At 49.7% G+C, this 24,592-nt stretch overlaps 1 protein-coding gene across 2 annotated transcripts in view; it reads right to left on the bottom strand.

Moving 5' to 3' along the window:
* FAM135A (family with sequence similarity 135 member A) overlaps positions 1-24,592 on the bottom strand; it is a 1,101,526-nt gene that overhangs the window by 890,742 nt on the left and 186,192 nt on the right. For both annotated transcript variants that reach the window (XM_086926467.1, XM_086926468.1), the window contains exon 2: positions 16,542-16,628. The gene's annotated coding sequence lies outside the window, so the exon portion shown is untranslated. The remainder of the gene's footprint in view (positions 1-16,541; positions 16,629-24,592) is intronic.

Below are 24,592 nucleotides of genomic sequence, written 5' to 3'. Positions count from 1 at the left end.
CAATCAAAAATAATCTCTAAAAGTGTCGAAAAAATGCATAACTGCACAGACACTTAAGAGAATTTAAAGACATATAATGCAGCCTATAAACAGGCTACACTGTCCAGTACTTCAACTAGAAATTCCACCAAAAATCCACAAACAGCAAAGCCTGTCCAGATTTCCCTTGCCTTCAGCAAAAACCCCTCTGGAATGATAGAGAGGAAGACATGGACAGACAAGCCCCATAGGCTGCTATTATGTGGCTCAGAACAGGATACTGTGCCTTTAAGAGAAATTTCCAGAACTTCACAGTATCGCAGAATGCCCTGCAGGTCCCTTTTACTTTCAGTTCTTTTTGAAGGCGTAACACGCCAGACCTGTAGCATTCCTTACATGAATATCTATCCACCGGGGAGGAGGGCGGGCGCTCATGACTATAACAGAGATACCCCTACTACAGAACTGGAGTTACAGAAAAGAAACTACTCCTTCTGTAGTAGGGGATCTCTGTGTATAGTCATAATCTAGTGAATAGAATGGCAAGCCCATCCCCACACCAAAGCGGCGGTGAAGAAAAGAAACCAACACCACTATTGTGCGAACAAATTCCGCAGCGAAGCCTGTCCAACCTGAGCATCCGCCCTGGCATCAGTGTCCAGACAGTAATGCTTAGCAAAGGTATGAACCGACTTCCAAGTGGCAGCCTTGCAAATTTCTGCAATCAGCACATTACGGAGCAAGGCTGTCGTGGCCGCCTTGCCCCTGGTGGAATGAGCCTTAGGCTTACCTCCTACGGTCTTATTAGCTTTCTGGTAACACAGGTGTATGCAGGACACAATCCACCTAGAGATGGACTGCTTAGAGGTCGCAAGACCCGTCCTGACCGACCCATAATTGACAAACAATTGGTCTGACCTACGAATACCTTTGGTCTTATCCAGACAAAATTTCAACACCCTCCTAACATCCAGGGAATGTAAAGACCTTTCCGCTGGAGATGAAGGGTTCTGAAAACACGTAGGCAAAGTTATAGCGTGGTTGACATGAAAATCAGAAATAACCTTGGGAAGAAATTTAGGGTGAGTACGCATAACAACCTTAGCAGCATGAAATACAGTATAAGGTTCATTACAACACAACGCCTGAATTTCACTCACCCTGCGGGCCGATGTAATGGCCACGAGGAATGCCGCCTTCCAGGACAGGTGCTGCAACGAAGCCTTATGAATGGGTTCAAAAGGCTCCTTCATCAAACTGGACAGCACCACATTCAATTCCCATGAAGGCGAAGGAAGCCTGACAGGTGGGAACACTTTCTTCAAGCCTTCCAAAAAGTCCTTGATCACAGGGATCTGGAAGAAGGAAGTCTGTGAAGGGCTTTTCCTGTAGGCAGTCAATGCAGCGAGATGAACCTTAATGGAATGAACATTAAGGCCAGACCGCGCCAAATGCACGTCGTTGGGTCAAAGTTCCTGGACACACACCAGATTCAAAACCTCTTCCACTTGTAAGCATAAGAAGTCCGAGTGGAAGGTCTCTTAGACTCCTTCAGTATGTCCATGCAATCTTCGGGCAGATTCAAATGGCCATATTGCACTATCTCAGGAGCCATGCCGCCAAACTCAAGGACTAGAGGTTGGGGTGCAACATCTGCCCCCCGAACTTCCTGAGAAGGTCCGGCCTGCACGGCAGCCGTATGTGTGGAAGGAGAGACCGGTGTAGAAGGTCCGTGAACCACCACTGTCTGGGCCATTCCGGGGCAATCAGGATCATCCGTGCCCTGGACCGGGACAGCTTGATGAGCACCGCTGGAATCAGGGGAATGGGCGGAAAAGAGTAAATAAAGCTGTTCGACCAGTTGATCCAGAGTGCATTCCCCAGCGTCCCTTGCTGGTAGTACCTTGAGGCGAAGTCTCGGCATTTGCTGTTTTCGGCGGTGGCGAAAAGATCTAAGTCTGGAGTCCCCCACCTTACGAAGACTTCTCCTAGTACGTCGTCGTTTATGATCCATTCGTGGTTTTCCTGAATCAGTCTGCTCAGTGCGTCTGCCTGAACATTCTGCACAACTGGTAAATGGGTAGCCGTTATCGTCAATCCTCTGGCCAGAAGCCAGGGCCAGATCGTCTGCGCCTCCCGAGACAGGGTGCGCGATCTCAACACCCCCTGCTTGTTGAGGTAATACATCGTGGTCGTATTGTCCGTCTGTACAAGCAGAGAGTTGCTCTGGAAGGACGGATGAAAGGCCTTCAGTGCCAAGTGAACAGCTCTGAGTTCCAGGAAATTGATGTGATCATGGACTCCATCTGAGACCACGTTCCTTGAATCTGTAAGTCTCCCGAATGCGCTCCCCAGCCTTGGAGAGAAGCATCCGTCACAATAGTCTGAGTAGGAATGTCCTTGTGGAAGGGAACCCCTCTGAGGAGATTCTCCGCTGAACACCACCACTTCAGAGACTGAAGAGCATGCAGAGACAGTCGTATCTTGTCGTCCCAAGATCCTTTCCTCTGGTCCCATTGGTCCTCCAAGCACTCCTGCAGAGGTCTCATGTGTAGTCGTGCATGAGGCGTGAGGAAGATACAAGAGGCCATCGACCCCAGTAGAGAAGACACCAACCTCACTGTTGTAGATGGAGCGGTCATAAGAGCCTGAGCCTTCCGAAGGATCGATCGCAGTCGCTCCTCCGAAGGAGACAAGCTTGCTGACAGCGTATTGATGGTGGCTCCCAAGTATTGAATGCACTGGACCGGGATCGGGACAGACTTGGACATGTTGATGTGCAACCCCAACTTGTTCAAGAGAACGCACGTCTTCTGGAAGTCTGCCTGAGCTTCCGAGAAGGAGGAGGCCTTGATCAACCAATCGTCCAGTTACGGGTAGACAAACACCTTGTTCTTCCTGAGGTGTGCCGCTACCACTGCCATGCACTTCGAGAATGTCCTGGGCGCAGATTTCAGCCCGAATGGCAGCACTGTGTATTGATAATGGTTGGTGCCTACTTGAAATCGCAGAAACTGCCTGTGTTTGTACGCAATGGGCACGTGGAAGTACGCATCCTGTAGGTCTATGGCACAAAGCCAGTCCCCCTGTTGCAACTGAGGAAAAATCTGATGCAACAACAGCATGCAAAACTTTTCTCTGCGAATCCACTTGTTTGCCTGCCACAAGTCCAGAATGGGCCTGAACTCGTTCTTGTCCTTCTTGCGAACCAGGAAGAACCGGGAGTACAGACCTCTTCCTCTTTGAGACAGAGGTACGTCTTCTATCGCCCTTTTCCTTACCAGGATATCGGCCTCCGCCTGGAGCTCGCGCAGTTGATACTGCGAGCTGACCGGAGGGATCGCTGGAGGAGGGCTGATGAACCGAAGACTGTATCCATTGCAAACAATATTCAGCACCCACTAGTCCCGAGTAATTTTTCTCCACTCTGCCAGAAAAAATTGAACGCTTCCCCCCACCGGAGCGGGTAACAGATGAAAGGGAAGTAACCGCTCAGGGTCGAGACCTGGCCGGGCCCATGTTCGCGGTAGAGGACTGTCGTCCCCCTCTACCCTTCTGACGTTTTTGGAAGGGTCCCCGGAACTGCTGCTGTTGTTGCTGCTGCTGTCCCGAAGACTGCCCCCGTCCTCTTCCTTGTGCGCCGCAGCGCCTCTGGAAAGGCCTGAAGGATTTCTTCTCTTTGGGCTTCTCCAAGCCCACAGCCGTCAGGGTCTCCGCCTCCGCCTTCATGCGGGCCATCTCATCATCTGCGTGTTTTCCGAATAGGGTCTCCCCGGAAAAGGGCAGATTGGCCACCTGCTGCTGGGCCTCCGGCTTGAGTGACGTGAGTCGTAGCCAGGCATGCCGCCGCTGATTGATTCCATGGCAGTAACCATGTGCGGCCAACAGGGAGGCGTCCGCCGCTGCACTGATCACCTGGTTAGATGCCAACATCCCTTCCTTGAGGATCTCCTGGAAGCCCTCCCTCTTGTCTCTCGGTAGCAGTTCCACAAACTGTTGTAGGGAGTCCCACAGCGCCCGGTCGTAACGGCCCAGCAGAGCTGTATCGCTGGCAGCCTTCATGGCTGCGGAAGCGGTCCCACACGCTTTCCTTCCTGCCGAGTCGATCCATCGACTCTATCTGGCGGCACGGTGGATGACGGGGAGGTAGAATGCAATTTCCTGGCCGCCGTCACTATCACTGAATCCGGTACCGGATCCATTCTCAGAAAGGCAGGGTCCGAATCCGGGGCCCTGTACTTCTTTAGAAGCCGGGACGGAGCGGCCTTCACCACCGCTGGCGTGAGGAACAGCTCCTCCGCAGGTTCCTTCAATCCAGGTACCAGAGGCAGAAGAGGACGAGACAAGTGCTTCTTGTGAAGCGTCTCGAATATCACGGACGTCGTAGGTGTTGGAGCCGTCACCGTGATACCCAACTTCGCAGCCCCCCTCAAGAGTACTTCCTGGAATGTGGCAATGTCGTCCACTGGAGAAATCCTGGTCTCAGGGGAGTCCGATAAGGTCGGTGAGTAGGAATGGGTCCTGGAAGAGTCCGTGCGGGACCTAGACCCCCGCCTCCTATGGCGACACCTTGATCTGGTTGAGGATCTATGACGACTGCTTGATCTACCTCTCCGTCCGGAGCGTGAACGGGACCTCCTCGGCCGAGGACGATCCACCGGGTCCACCGGAACGGGTGACTTGGGTTTGGACGGAGCCTTCGGTCTAGGTGTACCCTTGGGAGGCGACGGAAACTTAGGTAATGAAGTCGACCTCGGTGGAACCGGAGGTGGCTTCTCAGGCAACCCTGACCCAGGCTGCGGTGGAGGCAACGGAGGCGGAGTAGGCGTCCTCGGAGGGGGACCCCTCGGTAACGGAGGAGGGGAAGTCACCTTCCCCGACTGGGTATACACCTCGGAATACACCGAGTGAGGCGAACCCCCTTTTCTTCCAGCCTGGGACACAGGCGAACCTCCCACGGCGTCAGGTCTCCTTCCACCTCTTTTCGGCGTCGAAGAACGGCGACCAGACGGCGAGCATCGGCCCCTGGACGTCGAGCGTCTCTTCCTCGGCGTCGAACACCTTCGCCTCGACGGCGACCTTCCGCGCCTCGACGGCGACCTTCCGCGCCTCGACGGCGACCTCCTGTGCCTCGACGGCGACCTCCTGTGCCTCGACGGCGACCTCCTGTGCCTTGACGGCGACCTCCTGTGCCTCGACGGCGACCTCCTGTGCCTCGACAGCGACCTCCTGTGCCTCAACAGCGACCTCCCGTGCTTCGACAGCGACCTGTGCCTCGACGGTGACCTTGGCGGCGGGGACCTCATCGACGACGTCTGCCTCCTCTTCGCGAACGGTATCACCTCGACGGCGAGCGCCGACGCCTGGCTCGTCGACGTCGATCGCTCGACGTCGACGAGGACGCCGATGAAACAGTCACCGGGGACTTCGAAGGTCTTGTGACATCCCTCGACGCCGAGCGTCGACGTCGTTTTGTCTCCGACGATGGGGAACAGACCCGAGTCATTCATCTCGACGCCAAGGTGGGCGCAATGGACCCAGGCGGAGAATGGTGACGTTTGCTGGTCTTCCTGCCCCTGGGGAGCCCCCCAGAGGCCTCAGCATGGGCAGAAGAAGCCCCTTCAGACCCACCTTGTGCCTTCAGTCTTCTTTCCTCGAGACCCTGAAGTCTGATCTTCTTCCTTTCCCTTAGGGTCCTTCCAGAGAAGCCTTGGCAGATAACACACTCCTCTGGAACATGGGAAGCTGGAAGGCAGAGAATGCACACCTCATGGTGGTCCGACCTGGCCTTTTTCCTGGAGCACTCCGGGCATTTGTCAAATAATGCAGGCATATTCGACAAAAAACAGAGTGAGAAAACCAAGAAGAAAAGCCCCACAGTACAATAAAGTACTAAATCTGTGAAAAATAGTGAAAAAACACCAAATAAGTCCCAAAAAGGGAGAGCTCAATGCTCCAGGGTCCTGCTAGCAGGAGCCGGAAAAAAGAACTGAAAGTAAAAGGGACCTGCAGGGCATTCTGGGATACTGTGAAGTTCTGGAAAGTTCTCTTAAAGGCACAGTATCCTGTTCTGAGCCACATAATGGCAGCCTATGGGGCTTGTCTGTCCATGTCTTCCTCTCTATCATTCCAAAGGGGTTTTTGCTGAAGGCAAGGGAAATCTGGACAGGCTTTGCTGTTTGTAGATTTTTGGTGGAATTTCTAGTTGAAGTACTGGACAGTGTAGCCTGTTTATAGGCTGCATTATATGTCTTTAAATTCTCTCTTAAGTGTCAGTGCAGTTCTGCATTTTTTCGACACTTTGAGAGATTATTTTTGATTGCTCCGGGGTCCACGGACATGGGCGGGACTATTCACTAGATTATGACTATACACAGAGATCCCCTACTACAGAACATTACTAAACAAGCTTGTTCTTTTGATTGATATTTAAAACCACAGATCCTTCACCTTTAGAACAGCAAAAAGCACATACTCTCAAAAGTGGAAGTTCTGTGAAGTGGAGCGTACACAACAATCCTCTCATTGGACCTGGCTGTCAATGCAGTAGTGCTTTACGAACATATGTGCCAACACTCACGTCACAGCCTGGCAGATAACAAGAATAAGCACTCCTCATGCAAATGTCGTTGTAGTGGCCTTGGCCCTGGAGGAATGGGCTCTCAGGTCCTAAGGGGCTGCTATTTGTAGAGTGCGCAGCTTATTGCAGAGGACTGGTCACCTGGCAGAGTCCTTTTTTGAACCCGAAAAGCTGGTGAAGAACTTTTCATCTACCCAATGATTTTTTGTCCAGCTGATGTAAAAGTTCAATACTCTTTTCAGATCAAGGTGATGGAGCCGCTCTTCCTTTTTTGAAAGATAAGACAGAGTGAAGAACGTGGGCAAGGTCATTGATGGGCCAACATGACACAACCTGGGTCCTCAACACCAACTTGTCTGAGTTGTACGGAATATGCTACTTACCAGTATGCATCTGTTCTTGGCATGTAGGGCCGCTAACATTAATATCTTGTGCATAGATCGCCACCTAGTGTTGGGTCCGGATGATTGCACCTTGTTGTCCTGGAAGAGTCTTTGAAGTATCCCGAGATAGGTGGCTCCTCCCCTGGACTACAGTGCGCATGGGCATCCTCTCCATCCTCAGATTGTTTTTCGCCATTGTGGCAGAGATGGAGTCCAATACAATACAAGATGACCATGCTTACAAATAATTCTGACTACTAGAGCTGCGACAGGCACCGGGGAGGATGGGCGGGCGATATGAATGTTAGCGGCCCTACATGCCAAGAACAGATGCATACTGGTAAGTAGCATATTCCGTTCGAGGCATGTGGGCCGCTAAATTCATATCTTGTGCATAGAATAAATAGCAGTTTCTCCCTTAGCGGTGGTTGCCCGAGCCAGCTGCAGCAGCCTGAAAGAGGGACTTAAGAACAGCCTGTCCTACAGCAGCTTGCTGCTTGGAATGTACATCAACACAGTAGTGTTTGTTGAATGTATGTATGTTATTAGATGTGGCTGATCTACATATGTCCTCTAATGGAATGTTACCCAGGAAAGCCATGGATGCCCCTAGCTTGCGTGTGGAATGCGCTCTTGGGGGGACTGTTAGTGTGCGTTTAGCCTTCTGATAACAAATCTGAATACACTTAACAATCCATCTGGCTATACCGGATTTGGAAATGGGTTTGCCCTTGTGCTGTGGTGAAAAAGCAACAAAAAGTTGTTTAGTCTTCCTGAAATCCCTCATCCTGTCTATATAGTACAGGAGAGCTCGTTTGACGTCTAGTGTGTGCAGTGATCTTTCTGCTACTGAGTCTGGATTAGGGAAGAAAACTGGCAGTTCAATAGTTTGATTAATGTGGAACTGAGAAACTACCTTGGGCATGAATTTAGGGTTAGTGCGTAGCACCACCCTATTTGCGTGAACCTGTATAAAAGGTTCTTGAATGGTTAGGGCTTGCAGCTCGCTAACCCGTCTCAGCGACGTGATCGCTACTAAGAAGGCAACCTTCCAAGTTAGGAACTGTATCTCAAGAGAGTGGAGAGGTTCGAAAGGAGGTCCCATCAGTCTGGTCAAAACTATATTAAGATTCCAGACCGGTGAAGGTGGTCTTCTGGGTGGAATGACTCGTTTGAGTCCCTCCATAAAAGCCTTTATGGCTGGCACTCGGAACAGTGAAATGTGTTGCCTGTTCTGTAAGTAAGCCGCTATTGCCGCCAAATGAATACGTATAGAACTGTATGCCAGATTGCATCTGTATAAATGTAACATGTAACAAATAATGTTCTGTGTTGATGCATCCAGCGGGTTTATGTCATGGTTGGAACAGTAAATGACAAAACGTTTCCATTTGGCAGCATAGCAGGCTCTAGTGGTAGGCCGTCTTGGCTCCTTGATGATGTCCATACAATCAGGAGGCAGATTCAGATACCCAAATTCTATGACTTCAGGAGCCATATCGAAAGGTTTCACTGTTGCGATCTGGGTGCTGAACTGCGCCATGGCTCTGGGTGAGAAGACTGGGTGTAAGACGCAGTCTTTGATGAGGCACCACGGAAAGTTCTAGGAACGTGGTGTACCATGCTTGCCTCGCCCACGTTGGAGCAACCAGGATGAGAGTCATTGAGTGCTCTCTGAGTTTCCGTGCCACCAGAGGTATGAGCGGGGCTGGCGGAAAAGCGTACGCAAATCTGCCTGACCAGTTCATCCATATCGCATTGCCCTGAGACCGCAGGTGTGGGAACCTGGCGACGAAGTTTGGGCATTTTGCGTTCTCGTTTGTGGCGAACAGGTCGATGTCTGGATGTCCCCACAGCTGGAAGTACGGTTGCAGCACCGAGGGATGAATCTCCCACTCGTGCACCTGATGGCTGTGTCTGCTGAGCAGATCCGCCATCTGGTTGTCCTGGCCCGGGAGGTGCTCCGCCATGAGGAAAATGTTCCTCTGAATGGCCCACTTCCACATGCTCTGAGCCAAGTGTGACAACTGTGGAGAGTGAGTACCTCCCTGCTTCTGAATGTAATACATGGCCGTCATGTTATCTGTCCGGATCAACACAACCTTGTTGCACAGATGTATCTTGAAAGCCTTGAGTGCCATGAAGATTGCCATCAATTCTAGCAGATTGATGTGCATCCTCTTCTGTTGATCCGACCATAGTCCCTGCACTGTATAATGAAGGAGATGCGCCCCCCACCCCAGGAGGGATGCGTCCGTCGTGAGCACTACTTGTGGTACAGGCTCTTGGAACGGTCGTCCCTTGCAAAGGTTGTGTGGATTCCACCAATGCAGAGAGTTGTACGCACGACCGGTCACCAACACTAGGTCTTTCAATTGTCCTTGAGCCCGATTCCACTGTCGTGCTAAACACTCTTGGAGCGGACGCATATGCAGTCTCGCGTGCGGGACTATGAAGATGCAGGAGGCCATCATGCCTATCAACTGCAGAAACACTCGCGCCTGTAGTGAGTGTTGTGGTCTGAATTTGCGAATCAGCAGCTGCATGCTGTCGATTCGCACTGAGTTTGGCTGGGCTGTAGCCGTCACAGTGCCCAACGTCGCTCCCAAGTATTGCTGTACTTGAGCGGGTTGAAGATGCGACTTGGGATAGTTCAGAGAAAATCCCAAACTGTGCAGAAGATGAATTGTACGGGACACGTGGCTGGCGCACTGCTGGGCCAACTTCGCTTGCACAAGCCAGTCGTCCAGGTAAGGGTAGACATGAATGTGTTGTCTCCGAAGGTGTGCCGCCACTGTCGCCAAGCACTTGGTGAACACTCTGGGAGCAGTGGTCACTCCAAAGGGTAGCACCTTGAACTGGTAATGCTTGTTCTGTATAGTGAACCTGAGGTATTTCCTGTGTGCCTGATGTATGGGTATATGGAAATATGTATCCTTCAGATCAAGAGTTGCCAGGAAATCCCCCTGACTGAGCAATGGCAGGACCTGCTGCAGAGTCAGCATGTGGAAATGTTCTGAAAGGATGTATAGGTTCAAGGGTCTCAGATCCAGAATGGGCCTGAGAGACCCCGTCCTTCTTTGGGACTAAGAAATAGAGTGAGTACACTCCTGTTCCGTGCATCTCTAGAGGCACCAGTTCTATGGCCCCTTTTTGCAGCATGCTGGCCACTTCTTGCTGTAATAAGGTTAAGTGCTCTGCGGACATAAGATGGTGTCTTGGTGGTATGTCGGGTGGAGTGGATGTCAGTTCTAAAGAATACCCGTACTGGATAAGTTGCCTCAACCACCTGTCTGTGGTAATGCCTTCCCAGACTGGCAGGAACTGCTGGAGTCGTCCCCCGACTGGTGTTATATGGTCCAGGGGCAGTGACAAGACGTCACTGTTTGGTATTTGCTGAGGACCTGGTGTTATTATTTCCACGTCCTCTGCCTTTGGCGCTGTTACCACGGTATCCACCTTTATTGTTCTTGTTAAAGGTGGTCTGTGCACCACCTTTATTGTATTGTGTTTGCTGAGATGTTTGCCCACTTGACGTCCCTCTACTACCTGAGCGACAAAAAGAACCCCCTCTGAACTGTTGAGACTGCAAGGCCTCCATTGACTTAGCCGTCTCGTGCCCTTCTTGATCTTTTCAAGAATCGTGTCAACGTCAGGCCCAAACAAGAAATCTGGGTTAACGGGGTGATTGAGCAAACTTGTTTGTATTTCTGGCTTAAATGTCTGAAATTCGTAACCATGCCTGCCTCCTTAACATTACACTAGTGTTAATGGCCCTGGCTGCAGTGTCTGCTGAATCCAGGGCACACTTGATAGAAGCGTTTGATATCAGTTTCCCTTCCTGAATCAACATTTCCGCCCCCTCTCTATATGCATCAGGCAAGTGTTGCAACAATTGCTCTAGGGTATCATAGTGAGCCCTATCGTATCTAGCCAGTAGAGCTTGCGTATTGGCTATTCTCCAAATATTCGCCGCCTGCACAGCAACCCGCTTCCCAGAGGCTTCTAATACTTTAGATTCTTTGTCTGGGGGAGGAGCATCACCACTTCTTTGTGAGTTCGCCCTCTTTCGGGCATTGGAGACCACCAAAGAGTCAAATGGCAATTGACCCCCGATATACGTAGGGTCCACAGGAGCAGGCCTGTATTTCTTTTCAATACGTGGGTTCACCACCCTTGCTCTGGTTGTGTCCTTGAAAATGTCATTGGCGTGCTTAGGGACACCCTTCAGCATCGGCAGCGTCTTCACTGATCTGTCCGACGTAGAGAAGGTATCAAACAGAAAGTCCTCCTCAACTGGGTCTGCATGCATGACCACATCATGGTTCAACGCTGCCCTTTCAATGAGAGCGTTGAACACCGCAGTATCCTCTGCGGGGGCTGTCTTTACTTGGTAAGACTGGGTGTCCGCCGTGCCTTGATCGTCGAGCACATCCTGCAAGTCATCCTGATTAGATTCATCAGGATAGTTAAATTGCTAGTCATTCTGGTCATCACCCCCACCATCCTCAGTGCGTGTGGGGGAATGAGTAAAGGCTTGTCCATAAGGCCTTACGGACTCGAAAAGAACTGGCGAGGAAGCAGAGTCTCTTTTCCTTTTGAGTGGAATTTGATAGGATTCTATTGGCTTCTCCGGCAAGATCTTCCGTTTGAAAAGGGTGAGTCTTCCGGTTGCAGAGTCAATGTACAACTTCTTTGAGCTTTCAGAAAAAGGTGGAGTGGAACCGACGCCTTCAGGAGTGGCGGCCGTTCCCTTAAGTTTTGACATCATTTTACCAGGGTCGGTGCCCTGTGCCGGCTTAGACGTTTTAGGTCTTGCAGTCGGAGGCAGTCCAAAAACTATAGGTGGAGGCCCGATGGCTGTTTGACTTTTTTTACGGCCATCGCCAACTTCGAGCCAGGTGTTGCGCTGGGATTCCCAAAATGGCCGCGGCTTGATGCGTCACGTTCCAACGCGGCCTTTATGTGCTTGTCTTCGAGAACCTTCACCAGCATCAACTTGTATGCATTCGGACTGAGGGGTGGCTGCGACTCAAGTCCGTCTTCAGTGTCCACGCCCCCGAGGGCAGCCTTAGATGACGTCGCTCCGTCAGTTTGGGCCTTTGGCACCTTCTTGGATGTACCGATCTTCAGGTTGGCACCCTTCTGTGACCCCGAAGGGGCAATGACACTCTGAGCCTTCTTAGGATCCGATGGAACGAGGCCTTGCGAAACGAATACTGGTTTGACCAGTTTCGGTTTTGATTTGTCTTTAGTCAGTTTCGGTTTCGTTTTCGAAGGCGTACCCACCGAAGGCTCCGAAATATTCTTAGCCGGGCCAGATTGCGGGGCTGTAGAATGAGTATAAAGATCTTGGCTAAGGCCTTCCGGCGATGCTTTGACCTGAGCCTTTGACAAGACAGTGTCACTGTTGACCCCCGAAGGTTCGGTTGGGTCTTGCTCATCGCTCCAATGGCCATACCGTTGTCTCTTACCTCGACGGCTTCATCGTCCTCGATGTTCTCACCGTCTACCTCTTCTCCGTAGTAAGATTCTTGACAGGAGGCTGGGTCGGAGAAGTGCTCCTGTTCCTCCTCTTGGAGGCCCTCGTCGTCCCCAGCCTCGAAGATATCCTTCACTTCCGACGCTCTCCGCGCCGGTAGTCTCGCCTCACGTCGAAGACCGAGCGCCTCTTCCGACCTGAATTTCGAACAGCTCAAGCAACTCTCCTCATCGTGGTCTGGAGACAGACACCTGTTGCACACAGGGTGCACATCAGAGAGGATACTTCGCGTTACAGACCGGGCAACGCTTAAACGGGGGCCTGGAATTCCATCGCCGATGTCAATCTTCGATCGGGCCTAAAAAGCTGGGAGCACGCATGCTCAAGTATCCGGGAAACCGGATAAGTTAACTCAGAACTGAACGAAGTACAATAACGACGCTTAAAGAGGCCTTTTTGCCTGAAGAAAACAAGTTTTTCCTATAGGTTCCGAACGAGAGTCACGGACCACATCCGAACCCAATGGCGGAAAAAAACAATCTGAGGATGGAGAGGATGCCCATGCGCACTGTAGTCCAGGGGAGGAGCCACCTATCTCGTGATACTTCAAAGACTCTTCCAGGACAACAAGGTGCAATCATCCGGACCCAATACTAGGCGGCGATCTATGCACAAGACATGAATTTAGCGGCCCACATGCCTCGAACTGGAGGTTTCTTGCACTAACAGCACCTGCAGTCCACTTACATGGCATGCCAATGAGATGGGGATAAGGAAGACTGTCTTCAGAGTGAAGAGGCTTAAGGAGCAGCTGTGCATAGGCTTAACAGGTGTGCTCCTAAGGAAAGTAAGCACTATGATAAGGTGCCACTGTGGCATTACAAATAAACAGAGAAAACATGTCAAGTCTTTTATGAAACCCATCACAACCAGCGACTTAAAAAAGGACAGTTGGTTTGATAAACATAGAAAGGTGGAAAGGGCCGGCAACTAAACTTTCACTATGCCCACTACAAGGCCTTAATGGCCTACGGAGGAGAGAAAAACAAACATTGAAATGTTTGGTTTGCAAGTGTTCAGCGTCTCAGGCTCTGTGCCCAGCAAAGATGCAATTGACATGTGTATCTAGCAGCAAGGCTAAAATTCACCACCTCAGTTGAATATTCAAATGTCATTGATGGCGTTGTTCATGGCATTGGGAGTAGTCGTGGGAGGTTTCCCAGTGTGTCAAGAGCAATGTCACTACAGTGGTCAAGAGACTGGTGCACTACTTTATTCCTAGTCTCAGACTGACTCTCAAGGTTGGGAGTGACAAAGGAAAGCACATTGTGTCATCAATAGACTAAGAATTGTGTACAGCTATAAGCATTTGCAAAATATCCCTTGTGCGCACCACAAGAAAAGTTAAATGGTGCACTGGAACCTTGAAAAAATAAAGTATTGAAAATACTCAAGTGGTCTTATTCTTTACCTTTAGCCATAACGTCAATGACAGACACCCCTAACAAAAACCTGGCAGGGCAACCAAAGCCCAAAATCCAAGTCCTGAGGGAAGCAAGGACACACTGCACAAATGAAGCAATGGACAAACACTCAGTCCTAAGAACGACAGCATCCAGCCACAGACCCATTAAGAGCACAGAGAGAGACTAGGCTTATCCCCACAGCCAATATACACAAAAAGTTCAGTAGGGCCGTTAGGGTCAAACAAGAAAGCAACAACACCCAAAGAAAGTCTTGAGGGTGGAGGGGGAGAGAACACTTCCTTAAAACATAAAAGCCTACCATGGGGAACATGGGGGGAGCCAGCCAACCAGAGTGCAACAGGACAAAAGCACCCCACCCCTGGGTAATGTATAACCCCAACAAGAATATATGGGACTGCATGAATAAATCAACTAAAAAAGACAGATCCCCCATCGAAAGAACAGCTTAGAGAAAGAAACAAAAAACTCAAGTAGAGGGACAGGAAATGACAGTGAGAAAGACATGGACTGTAATCACAAGCTCCAAATCCAAGAGGGTGCAAAGGGAGCCCAATGACAGGAGAACAATAAGGCACAAGAAAACGCAACCAAACGAAGGCAAAGGTGCCAGCCTAGAGTACAAATATAAACTCCATCACAGGAGCCACAAAATGAGAGAGGAGCACGACGGACAATGGCCAAAACACTAAGCACATCACTTGGTGACGTGGTAAATTAGGAGAGGACTCAAGCCCAATAAAGAAGGGAGAAGTAACCCCACAGCAGTGAAGTGGGAGGAACCAACCCCAAGCAGAAATAACAGGGCAAACCAGTGAGCAATCCACAGGCATCAAGGATAAGAGAGAGCAAGTGGATACTCCAACAAAAAGCCAGTCAGCGTGCCATACAACACTGGGATACACGCGCACAGCTATTTGGCCAGGCCATGTAACAGCAGAGTGCACAAGGACCACCCACAGAAAAAAGGGATGAGAAAGGCCAAAGTGGAAGTAGAAACTCACATATAGCAGCATGGAGACCAAAGGAACTAAATGGGCACATGCACAGAACATGCAGAAAATGCTAGACCCAAGCTAAGCATACAACAGGGCAATGCATATATAGAGCAGTCAAGACCACGCCTGGCTGCTCAATGGCAAAGTCCTAGCCCTCCTCCCCCCACCCCCACCCCCAAAAAAGCAAAGGCCTAGCAGGACGGAAAAGCTCAAAACTATCCCACAGCCCAGAATAAACTGGGTTACTTGTCCATCTGTAAATGTAGTGACCTGAGTGCTGCACACAGAGGAGGAACACCACAGTTCCAAGGCCTGCCGGGGCAGATGGGTCTGAGACAAACACCCAGACCCCCGACCCCCCACCCGCACCCGCCCCCACAACCCAGGGAAGAGGTCCACAGCATCAGCAGGTAGAACTAAACTTTGGTCCCTCCAAGTCTATAGGGGAGCAGTGAAGAGCAGGCCAAACATCATATGAGCCCTAAACTGAGCAGAGGGTAAGGATACACAGTAGCCAACAAGAGACAATGCGACAGGGAACATCCCACAAGTAGCAAGACCAGTACTGAGTAATATTGAGCAGAGTGTGCAGCACATGTCTAGTTTGCAACCAATGATGGTGTCTTGCAGCGATAGGCACAGCAGTATCGTTATGCAGATAGCTACACCCTTTCCATAAGCCAGCAGGAAACACACTCGGGAAAAGGACCTCCCTGGGTCAATGGGCAAATCTCTATCAGTCACAGATGCTCACTTCAAAACCAAGGAGTCAACGAAGGGCAGGCTAAACATCAGAATAGCACCACACAAACCACAACAGGGGGCTTAGGGGGGCACCATAGCCAAACGAGATAAGACAGTAACACTGGGACGTGCCTCATAAGCCCTAAGTCCAGCAAGGAGCATAAGGGGAAGCTCATGCCCAGTCACACCCGAGCCGGGAAGGGAGGAGCAATCATCTGTCTTCCTGCAAAAGGGGCCTTTAGCGGTGCAGAGCAAACATGTGCCCTCCAATCCTAATCCCATATACAAGGAAAGACCACACTTAATACCACTATCCTGGGGTAGAGTGGGGAACCACATCCATCTAGGAAGGCAGACAGCAACAACCAGGAAATCAACCATAACTTAAGAGTCAAGCTCAACAGAAAGCTTGGGAAGGACAGGCCAAGCACAGGAACCAGCACTACACAGCTCCAGAAGAGTGCGCACACATTTTGCAGAAACCTGGCCAGAAGCCTAAACAGGCCCAGAAAGCAGCACTCCCATCCTGAGAATGGAGGCACAGGGTGATTTGCCTCTCAAAAGAAACAACCAAAACAGATGTCTGGGTAGTGGAAGTTCTTTACAGGCACACCTAGAGCAGTTTGTTTTCTTTTAGTTTGACTGCAGGATGTCGTTCTCTTGGTGAAATGCAGGTTACTAAAAGTAACCTGTATTTACAGGAGTACTAGAGGGATCTTTTGTTCTTTTAAACTATGTCAAAGATCTTTATAAAAACATACACTTGGCTTAAAAAAAGAAACACACATACTATTCCCCTATGAGAAACTAAACTTCACTGAAAGTCAAGAAACAACAGCATTGAAACATAAAATATTTCTCTTAATTGACACCATACAAAAATGTAGTTACCTCTGGTGACCCCACTTCCAAAGACTGAACATCCTGGGACACCATCCAGTTATCCATTACTGCGGTCAAAAGAATATTTGTCTGCACCTAGAAAAACAGAGCAGAAACCGTATATATTAATATTTCACTCTTTCATGTCAGGCATCCATATAAACCATGATCAATATCCTCCAACAGCTTTCACTTTAAAGTACCTGTCAAATACGCGGACGATGTCCTGTTGTCCCTCTCCTCCCCCCGTGAGTCCCTTCCGGCCTGCGTGGCGGTACTTGACACCTTCGCGGAGGTGGCTGGTTTTAAGGTTAACCTCAGCAAATCCGTGGCGCTTGACCTTTCCTTGGAAGCGTCCACGAAGGCATTCTTACAGGGCCTCTTCCCCTTCCCATGGGCATCAGAGGCTGTCCCATATTTGGGTGTTCAACTGGCACCTACTCTGCAGGGCACGGTCCGCCTTAACTATGCGAAACTTAGACACACGATTCGGTCGGAGTTGGGCAGGTGGAAACACCTTCCACTGTCTTGGCTTGGCAAGGTGGCAGCGATTAAAATGACGATTCTACCGCAAATATTGTATTTATTCAGAGCTGTCCCTATGCGGCCACCGGAGGGATGGATTAGTCAAACCCAAGCTGAACTGGCCAAATTCATATGGAATGGGCGGCGCCCGCGCATGAAACTACGCTTGGCAATGCTGCCTCCTGAACAAGGAGGACTGGGCCTCCCGGACCTGTTACTACACTACCAAGCGGCACAGTTAAGAACGCTCGTGGAGTGGAGCAAATGGGAGTCGGAGAAGCACTGGCTCTTCCAAGACCAGGCAGTGGCGGGTCGCACTCTGCAGGAGGTACCTTTCCTGCGGCGGCACCATCGACCCCCGAATCTCTATGCTTCCTTCATTACGAGGACGCCTCTGGAGGTGTGGGATCAGGTGAGCATACCACATGAGCTAACGTCCTTCCCATCCCCGCTGACGCCTCTAGTGTCCAACCCGGACTTTGGTCCCGGCATGGACGTGGTGGCTTTCGCAAAATGGGGCCCTGTGGGTTGTAAAGTGTTGTCCCACATCTATGCTAAGGAGGGAGCCATCCCCTTTGATGCCTTCCGCCGGGAATTTGGCCTGCCGGAGGAGGAACGTCTTCGCTACTTCCAGGTGCGACACTGGGCACTCCACCCCACCACTAGAGCCGGGGCTGACCGCAGACTCAGCGACTATGAATAATGGCTGCTCTCTAGGAAAACTGACTGCGGCTTGATATCGGATCTTTAGCGCATGCTGTTGGGCAGATACACACATATTCACAATGCAGGGAGGGTGAGGTGGGAAAGGGACTTGGGGCGCACGCTGAGTAATAAAGAGTGGGAAGGCATTTGTTATAGGGCCCGTCATTCTGCGCACCACATGGGATTAACAGACACTCTCACTAAACTGGCCACATACTGGTATTATACCCCTGAAAAGCTTCACGAGATGGACCACACACGGGACGCGCTCTGCTGGCGGGGAGAGGGGTACACTGGTACACCTATTGTGGGACTGTTCTCACCTGCAGGACTATTGGAACCAGGTGCTAGATGAAGTAGACCTGCACTTAGACACCACCATCCCGAGGTTCCCCGCATATGTGCTGCTGGGCTCTCCCAATCCCATCACTTACCCCCTGCGCTCCCACAGAGGAAGGCTGATAGCTATAGCCTTGGGATCGGCGACGCAAAATATTCTCACTTATTGGCGCACTACACATGTTCCCTGCACCGTCTCTGGTACGTCTTGGGGATGGAGAAATTGTCACTGATCGCTAAAGGGGAGGGCGACAAATATCCAGAATTATGGCAACCCTTCTTAACGCTTCTGGCTTCTGAATTTAGAGAAGTGACCTGCCCCAGATACCTACGCCTGTTGCGGCTGTCACAGCCGGCTGCCGCAAACCCTGAGGCTTGAGAGACCACTGTTAAGAGGTAGAAAGATGGACCTGGAACAGGGGTGGGGGGTGGCAGGGATGGGGACATTTCGTTTGGTTATTGTTCTTTTTCCCTTTTTTGGACACTGCTAAGCTGCCTCGATGCGGACCCGATTGCAGGGGCCATTACCTTGATGTGGTGCCCCACTACTCCGAGTCACCACCAATGGTGCTTTGAAGACACTCTAATAACACTTGGACTTCAGGCCAGGGTCCGCAACACGCATATGTCCAAGCACTCTTCCCTCCCTTTTCCCTGTTTTGACCTGTTACTAAAAGCTGCATTGACGCTGGCTGGGCTGAATGTTGACGCCACGCCAGTTTGTGAAGCATGTTGGTATGATACACTGAATATGCAGCGCAATAAACAAAGTTTATACATAAAGTACCTGTCAAAATTACACACACAGGCAAAACAAATCAATTAGTCTAACAGGTTCTACTGTTTTTCATTTGCACAGTTTCCTTATTTTTGCTTGTTTGGCCATGTGAAAAGGGAATTCTCTACCCCTTAAGAAATATTAAAGCCCATCCGTCCTGCAGGGAACGCTCACCTACAACTGACTCTGAGAGATAGATTCTGTTGCCTACTATGACTTACACTTAATATAATTAATACTAATGATGTTGATAATAGTAACAATACTAATAACAACAACAATCACGTACATTTATATATTGCTTACTATTCATTCACTTACATTCTAGTTTGATGGAGAACTGCACTAACTCCCAGAAGAGTCTATGTGTCCGATGTGGACTTAATATGCCCTACACATATCCTGCTCTGAGAATTTTAGCAGAAACCCGGAGCTCCTACAGATTGGGCATGGGAAAACAAGAAAGCTGCACCTACGGAGCCGGTAAGGCCCTCCGGCTCACACAGCAGCAAACCCCTACCCACAATGACGCCACTGGGCCTGGTTGGGGCCTCGCGCAAACGGCTGGGAAGTTACACAGGGGGGGAATTGCAGGCCCAACAATAAAACATGAAAAAAGAAGCTGCTGCAGCAACATCCATATGAGGTTAATACCAAAGAGAGCGGAAACAATATCATAGGCTTCACTGGGGTTATATACACAATCAGGGCCGACCCAACGCACCCCCATTTGACTCCACTGGGCACAGAGAACTCGGTTTTCAACGCACCGCACGGAGGGCACCCAGGACATTCTCACCCGGGTTTACTTTTTCATGCGATTCTTGTTTGGCTAGTATCTTCTTCAATTATTCACCATTCAGCACCTCAGATTTATTACTAATACCCATGGAAATTGCAAATGTAGGTTTTCTTCCTCATATTAATTCAAATGTCGACAGGCAACTTGTGTAATGTTTGCTAGTTCTTTAAGACCACATAATCTGCTTTACATGATCAATAACAGATTCTATCTCAAACCATTTGGAATAATAATCAGCCATCACTATGATAAACCTGTTTTGGGCATCTATGCTATCCATCAGGCCCAATATGTGCATTGCTAGTTTAACCCCCTGTCTTATGGGAAATGTTGCCGGCTATAGCAGTTGAACACAAGTTCTGCGTATATTATCACCAGTGGTGCACATGGGACATTCTTTCATAGTTTGTTTCTATTTCTTAATTCATGCCTGGCCTCCAAAATCATTCTCTAATCACACTTTTCGGTTTGTTTCTACCTAAACTGTCCTGGTGTGCAAACTTTATTACTCTATTCCTTAAACACACAGGGAGTATCAATTTAACCCCATTATAAATCCGTATTCAATTTTGTTAACTTCATTCTCGGTGTTCGTACATTTTCCCAACCATACGCGTGTAAGGGTCATCCTTCATTAATCCATTTGGGGTAATCAATTCTAGATGCTTTCGAATAGCTTGTTTCCAATCCTTGTCCGTTATGTTTTCCACATCTATATACTTAATAGCTGCCACACATCCATATTCTTATTCTTCTGATTCATCTCCAACATCATGCACGGGTCTTTTTCAAAACGTATCACTTTACAAAGCATCAGCAAGCACACTTATCTCCCACTACAAAACGCATAGTAAAATTTAATTTTTCTGCATGAAAGATTTTGCAATTTTCAGAGACATCATATCTAAACCTTTGGTGGATAATAAGTGGATCAAAGGCTTATGGTCAATTCTTATCATTAATGTTAAACCTCAAGCAAAAGTTCTAAAGTGTCTCGCAGCCCAGAACACTACCATGTTTGATTTTCAATAAAAGAGTATTGTTGTACAGTGTCTGATAATATACATGAAGCATAGGGAATGGTTACCACTTCTCTATTGTGAATTTGAGATAATACGGTGCCTAACCCTAGACACTGGTATCAGATGTAACCATTGTCTTACATGACAACTTTTTTAAAAACTTTATTTGTAAATTTTCACCACAAACTGAGCAGTCATATACAGAATCCTTCGGGACAATATCCATTGACTTGTTTACATTACACACATTAGAGTCCCCAACACATAGCACATCTAGATACACTTTTCACGGCTTAGTAGCAGACACAGCATCATATACAGTTAGGGAGACACAAGCACCTGCGTTTACATACTATCATCCCCATCAGTCTCAGCAGTCTGATCACTTTCTGTCCCTGTCGAGTTCAACAGTTCTCTACATAGTTCTCTCCAGGTTGCTATTACCTCATCCAACCTTTCGTACCTGCGGCAGGCTTTCATGAGTAGTTCCTCCGCCAGGGACCACTCCCCCATGACTCTCATCCAATTTACAAAAGAGGGAGTACGCTCACCCATCCTGCAAATGGCAACCTTACGTTTAGCTAATATCAATGCTAGTTGCAATAGCTTGTTGGCCATTTTCCTCTTCTTTCAGTGTGGCACTAGCCCTAGGAGGCACTGCTTAGGCTTAACCTCCAATGCAATTCCCGCCCTTCTACTGAACCGTACTACTACCTCAAGCTAATACTGATGCACTTCCGGGCATTTCCATGCCAAATGCATGAACCCAGAATGGGCTCCATGACATCTAGGACATTCATGCGAACGGGAGGCATCGATACGATGGAGTCTCACCGGGGTCATACACACCTGTTGCAAGAATTTATAGTGGAGTAACTTCAGCCGGGCACTGCAAGACACCTTATGTGTTAGTGTGAATACTCCGACCCACTCCCTCTCCAGCAACGGTGCCTGCAAATCTTCATTACAAGCATCTCATGCCCTAAGCGCCAAAGACACAGAGTCCGCCCTCATAGCCTTATACAACAATGACACCAAACTACGCCCTCGTCCACATGTTAACAAAATGTCCACGTCTCAGTGGTCCGGTTGCATACCCGGATATGTGGGCCATGTCATCTTGGCCACTTCCATTAGACCAGCATATTGTAAATATTGCCCCTGTCCCAAACCAAACCCTTCACATGCCTGCTAAAATGTAAGGTAGGTATCATTTATATATAGATCAGCCAACACCCTGCAGCTAACCTCGGTCCATGCCTGGAAAGACATGTTTTCCGCCATCCTGCGCACAGGGACGAACTGCCAAACGGACAATTTCGGGTGGAAGGGAGCCCGCCCCAGCACTCGTTCCACAACTTTCTGCCATAGTTAGGCCATTTGTCTAACAATATATGGCAACTCCGCGTTCACACCGCACCCTCTATCAAGGGTGTAGGGAGATCCTCTGACTGCACTCGCCCAGCTAATAAACGATTTTCCCAGTGATCGCCCTCATCCAACCACTGCACCGCATACTGAAGGTTTGCCGCATAATTAGAAAGATCAAATCTGGGTACTCCAAGACCACCCTCCTCATATCGTTTCTGTAGCACATGCAGCGCAACCCTACAACGCTTTCCTGCCCAAGGTACGGTCACCAGAAGAGAATTCAGTCGTTGAAACACTTTCACAAGAATCGGGCACAGTGCGTTCTGCAAAGCATATAGACATCTCGGCAGCATCCCTATCTTTGCCACTGCCATTCTTCCCATTAAGTAATGTAAAGTAAAAATGTAATGATGTCTTGTAAAGCGCATGAATCACCCCACATGGGGTATCTCCGCGCTGTAGACCGCTGGGGAACCCGTCCTGGCTTTCCCTGTGAGATGGTCCCTACTGGGTATCTCCAGGGTGAAACCAGGCATCCCCGGCGTATGTGGGGGGCCGTTGTGGAGATGAGGCAAGCTAATGCCCAGAGTTGCCGAGTGTGAATCCTGGTTAGAGAAGGCACCGAGGCGAGAATTATCGAGTCTGCTGACCCTGGTCCACGACCCTGCCGTGTCGGAATTGAACCCTGGTCCTGGGCCATCCTCTGCTTCCGGGTCTGCCGCCTATAACCAGTGAGCCACACCACTCCACTCCAAGGAAAGCAGCAGCATATTCCAGAACTCTGCGGAGTGACTCCACCACCCTGTTCATGTTCAACTGGAGCAGCATAGTGTCCCCATGAGCCACCTGTACCCCTAGATATCTAAAGTGATCCGTGTCCCATCTCAATCCCAGACGAGGCAAGTCCACCACCTCATTATCTTGCAATTCTGCTAGAGCGAACGCCAAAGGTTTACGTCTATTTACGCGCAGTCCTGAATAAGTCACAAACCTATCCATCAGCCTCAGTAAGCGCGGTTTGGCTTCACGCGGAGACGCAACATAAAACAGTGCATCGTCCGTGTAGAGTGAGATAAGATGCGTGCTCTGCCCAATTTGTATGCCCCCAGCGCCCCAGTTCCTGTTTTGCCCATATTGCCATAGGGCTCAATGGCTAGAGCAAACAGCAGCAGCGACAGTGGGCACCCTGCTGCGTGCCCCACCCAACAACCACTGCGCCGATCTGGTTTGGCCTCGCACATATACAGCTGGGTTTGTATATAGTATTTTAACCCATCTGCGAAATCGAGGTCCAATCCCCAACTTCCCAAGTATTTAGAGCAAGTACCCCAAATCCACTGTGTCGAACGCCTTTTCAAGGTTGATGGATACCAACACCATCTCACCAGGGGCTCCCTGCATCTCATACGGCAGCCTCCTTATATTCATTGTCGTACTACGGCCCGGGATGAAACCACACTGGTCCTCGTGAACTAGATGGGACATATGTGGGCCCAACCGTTTGGCTAGCACTGTACATACAAATTTTGCATCCAAATTAATCATTGTCAGTGGTCGGTATGCCGCCGGCTCCTGGACATCGCCTCTCAGCTTTGGAATCAGACAAATTTCACACTCCCGCATCGCAGGGAGCAATATTCCACTCTCAAAGGACTTATTAAAAGTTTGCAATAGTGGCCAGGTCAGTATTGCTGAATATGCTTGATAATACTCAATGGGTAACCCATCCCCTTCCGGAGCTTTGGCCCTTGGTATGTCGGCTATCACTTCCCAGAGCTCCTCCTCAGTAAGCTGCGCATCCAGTACCATTTTGACCTCATCAGATATCTGTCTCAACTGCAGACCCTCTAAAAAGGGGATATAATGGCCTGCACCAACCAGGGGGTCAGCCCTATACACTGTCTGCAGGTGTTGCCAGAATACCTCCAGCATAGCTGCCCGAGAATAAACCAGCTCGCCCAACTGTCCTCGAAGACTGGTAAACATGGGGGGAAGAGGGGGATAACATCGCAATATCCAAGCCAATAACCGATCAGATTTATCACCCTCTGCATGTAGCCGCTGGCGATATTTCGTAAGGGTATACTTATCCAACCTATCTCAATCTTCTGTAACCTGTTCCCATAATGCACGCTACCGCTCCTGGGAGTCACCTTGCCCTTGCGACCCGGACTGAAGCTCTGCTACCATTTTCTCCATGTCCTGCAGCTCGGATTGTAACTGCCTCCGGACGCCATATGTCAGCCCCATCGCAGGCCCTCTAACCAAAGCTTTCATCGCATCCCACTTGTGAGCTCTATTGCTAGCAGTGCCCCAATTAAGGGATACATACCCCGTTAACGCGCTTGAGATTGCATCCTTAACAATCGGATACTCCAGAATATAACGGGGAGCCGCAAACTACGAGGGCCCTGCTACCCCGCCGCCCAGCGCACAGTGCAACACACCGGTACATAAGCGGACAAAATGCGCCAGGTGTATAATCTCCGCTGTCAAACGCTGGATGCTCTGTAGCTAG

The sequence above is a fragment of the Lissotriton vulgaris genome, chromosome 6, assembly GCF_964263255.1.
Source record: "Lissotriton vulgaris chromosome 6, aLisVul1.2, whole genome shotgun sequence".
In the NCBI taxonomy this organism is placed as follows: Eukaryota; Metazoa; Chordata; class Amphibia; order Caudata; family Salamandridae; genus Lissotriton; species Lissotriton vulgaris.
The sequence above is the reverse complement of the archived record's forward strand: the minus strand, read 5'-3'. Positions and strand labels throughout refer to the sequence as shown.